General features: G+C 40.4%; 1 long non-coding RNA gene across 1 annotated transcript in view; it reads right to left on the bottom strand.

Annotated features, from left to right (window-relative positions):
- Window positions 1–968: 968 nt before the first annotated feature.
- LOC112550992 overlaps window positions 969–4,073 on the bottom strand; it is a 19,638-nt gene continuing 16,533 nt past the window's right edge. Inside the window, exon 2 of the long non-coding RNA XR_003095091.1 lies at window positions 969–1,128. This is a non-coding gene — a long non-coding RNA (uncharacterized LOC112550992). The remainder of the gene's footprint in view (window positions 1,129–4,073) is intronic.

Here is a 4,073-nt window from a genome sequence, read left to right on the forward strand (position 1 = left end):
CATTTCTAAAAAATCAGAGACTTTCAGATTTACCTGTCAACTTTCAGCAACAAAAAAAATCAAGACAAGGATCCAGTTCAGAAAAGCTCTTAAGCATTGACTTAAGTCCATTCCTATTCAGAACAGTATGAAAGTTTGTGCTGAGATTTAGTTAGAGTCTATATTTAATGATGCTTATGTGCTTTCCCAAATGCACAGGTTTTTCTGAATTTGGACTGGGATGAACAGCTCATGTGACAGCTTCTTGGTTTTAGAATTAGGGTTGGGAAGCTGTTATAATAATAATAATAATAATAATAATAATAGCCATATCCTCAGCTAAATTTACACAGCTCCACTGATTTCAGTGAAGGTTCTGATTTGAGCATTTGGCCCTAAAATATCCCAGTGCAGTCCTAAGACAAAGTAGTCATTTTAATAAATGAACCCATAAGTCTTCACTAGGATTACCACTACCTGGCTTCTTGATATTTTTCAGTTACCAATTATGAACAACTAGGAAGTCCATGGGAGGATTTCTTAGTGCTTTGCAAATGTTAAGGAGCTCAGCTTTGTAGCACCATTTCAGAGAGGTAGCCGGTTATTATAATCATTTTACAGAAGGGGACAAAGCATCCAGTCTTGTTTGGTGTTGGGGCACTTGCATTTAATGTAAGTGCCCCAACACTCAATGTCTAAAACTGAGGCCCCTCACCTTGGGAAAGTAATCCAAACTGACTGGGTTTAGGCATTTAGGCTCCTTATATAGTCAACCTCAATCCTGTTGTGGAGTCTCCAAAACCAAACTGGATCTGTTCTGCATTAAACAGTGAGATAGTGATAAAGTGGAATAGGAGGTAAGCCTTATAAGTCCCAGGCCTGTGCTGAATACACTGCCTCCTGTAAAAGCTTTATTCACACTACACGTTGTCGTCAAACAAGCACACAATGTATACCTGTTAACCTGTTCATAAATCAAAGCCAAGGTCTGAGGAAATATTAAACTTTATCTGGCCCGAATAAGGTGCTGATGTAGCCAAATGTCTCCACCGAGAAAAGTCATAGCCAAGCTATTAAAGTACTTTCTCAAGGTTTCTTCAGGAATATTTTTTCTATCAACCACAGGAAAGTGCAGGCTTCATTATTGATCTAAGAGAATAAAGAGAAGTAAGAGAATAAATGTTGGCACTGACATGCAATTCAAGTGTCCAACTTTATTACTGTGATAGACTATCTGTATAACTCTCATGGTTGTATTTGTGTGTGTGTGTATACTAATTTCATACTAGTGAATTAGATATTGGTGGCAAGAATGCAGAAAAGTTAATGGTAGCCTGAATACCTAAAGTGCAATCATTTTATGGTTAAACAACCAGAACTGGGCATTTGCCCAACTGTCTACCTGAATCTGTTGGAAAATCTGTCCCTCTAAAAAAAGATATGATTATAAAAAGTTAAATATTTAAAACTATGAGTCTTGTTGGCTACCTTTTGCTTGAGCTTACGATGCATTACAGCAACTATGGCTTTTGAAAATCACTATATGAAACATGTGACAAAATAAGACTAATAGCAAATAGCCATGTAATCCAAATGTATATATTTGTCTGAATGATTTACAGTAACACTGGTACGAATCCCTGCCATAAAAAAAATCCCCCAAACCTTATGTACCAGTAAGATCTATGTTGTTTAAAAAAAATATTAAACAAGATTTTTACTCATATAAATATTTTTAAAAGCCCTCAATGTTCAGGTACTCAGTAAATTCCAGTCAATGGCATAAAGTATATTTAAAGAGAGAACAAGACCTTGCAAGTTATCTTTTTCACACGGCAAAGGGAAACCTCCCTTCCTTTCACACCAGCTATTCTTGAACACTAAATTGTCTTCCTGCTTCCTCCCTCTTGGTTCTCGTTTTTAAAGCTACCGAAAGTTAAGATAAACAGAAGCTGTCACATTAACCATGACTCCATGATATTGCTGTGCTTTATTTTCTACTGTTGGATCTATTCATACTACAAGGGATTGTTTTTATGTATTTTAAATATAAACAGTTGGCCACTGCTACTTAATTAGATTGATTTGCTCAAAGCAGAACTTCCCAGTCTCACATGTTAAGTGGATGGCTGTCATCTTTTACACTGCAGGAGACCTTACACATGACTTTTACAACTATTAATTCTCATTATACCTTACATTCACACATTGCCTTTCACCCTGAATGATCCCATAGCTGATGCATAGAATACTAAGGAGTGGAGGGATAGTTTTAGCCAGGCAGGGGAGAAAGAGCAAGCCTTCCTCTTATGAAATGTGTCACAGGCTGTTTCAAAGTCCATTCTGAACAGCCAGGACCTTTTTTAGGGTCTTGTGCACAGATCTCCCCATACTGTCTTTTAAACACACAAGTAAGGTACTTTGAACTCAGCTCATCTATCTAAGAAAGGTGAAAGGCTGAGTAGATGCTGCCAGATTCTAAGCGTGTGGTACCAAGGGGCACTTGTACACATGAGGGGGGTTAATCCTTTGGGTTGTAGTCTATGCTCCCTAAATTGGACTGGTGAGTTTTTAATTGAAATCTCACCATTTCAGTTTCCATCACTCTATATACATGATTGTCCTGCCAGCTGCAGGAGCCTGCTGAAGGCAGAAGTGAGAAACCTGATCCTTTTATTTTTTTTTTTTTTTGGGGGGGGGAGCCTGCCCACCTCTCCAGCAGCTGGGGGTGCCATTAATCTATGCCATTGATCTTTCAGCTTGCCCTGCAGTTGTTGGAGAGGTGGGCAGGCTCCTCAGGGGAAAAAAAAAGATCAAGCCCCTCACCGCTTCAGCCTTCAGCAGGCTCCTGAGGCTGAAGGCTGAAGCGTGCCTGGTGCCACCTGGGAATGGACTGCCTTGCCCTTGGGGCAGCGTGGGAAGGTGGCAGAGGGCAGCTGCATTTGCTGGCAGCTGGAGAAGGTGGCAGGGATGGTGCATGGAGTGCTGGAAGCCCAGGTGGGTTGCTAGCTGGCCGGATGCTGCCCCAGCTCAGAGGCACCCAATCCAATGCTTCTCTGATCCTGCCCAGGCTTCTCGCACCCCGTGTATTATCCCCGCTGCTTTCTTTGGCCACCAGCACACCCAGCCACCCTTCTGCCAACTCCCTGCACTGCTCCAGGGGAAAGTTGGGTGTTCTGGTAGAGAACAGCAGACACAGGGTGTTCTGGTAGAGAACAGCAGACAGGAACACATCAGGCAAGTTTCTTCATAGCTCCAGTGCTTGAATTAATGACACCTATTGAAAATGGACCAGAAAAATTTGAAGAGACTGGTTCCGAGTTCCTTGATCTGACTTCTGCCTAGAACACGATACTGGGATTTTGGTTGTAGCCGTATTGGTCTAAGGACATAGGCAGGCAAAGTACTTTGAGTAGATGTGATATCTTTTATTCAACTACTCAGTTGGTCTAATACAAGATAACATATCTTGTCAAAGTACCTTGCCTGCCCAGAACAAGATAGAGCACACTGACGTTACTGTAAAATTATCTAGAATATTCTTGAGTCAGTTTGTTCATATTGTAGAACTTTGGTGCAAATAAAATTTCACAGGTCATGGAAATGATGCCAACCAGTTCATGGAAATCTCTACTTAATGACTGTCACAAAGTTGACTACTATTACCAACTGTTTTTCACTTGTACTCCTGTGATCTACATAATATTTTTATCCATGAATTCATCTATGTTGATGACAGTTGCATGGGTATGCATTTTTTTCTGACCTAAAGAACACTTTTGAATTCTGATCTGACAGTTATATCCAACTACTGCTGTAACTGGTACTTGAACGCTTTGAAATTAGTTTGGGGTTTCTACTTCTGTAATTCAGGAACTGATTGTATCCCTCAATGAGTTCCCACTGGAATATAATTTATATTTGGTTTATCTTGGCCTTGTTCTTGATAGACCTCTGGCTTACTACAACCAGCTGAGAAGACTTGCTGCCAAAATCAAGACCAATAACAATCTACTTGGCAAACTTGCCAGATCTACCTACGGATATAATATTGACACCCTTCAGGTGTCCACTCTGGCTTTTCATTGTTCAGC

The sequence above is a fragment of the Alligator sinensis genome, unplaced genomic scaffold, assembly GCF_000455745.1.
Source record: "Alligator sinensis unplaced genomic scaffold, ASM45574v1 scaffold1044_1, whole genome shotgun sequence".
Lineage (NCBI taxonomy): Eukaryota > Metazoa > Chordata > Crocodylia > Alligatoridae > Alligator > Alligator sinensis.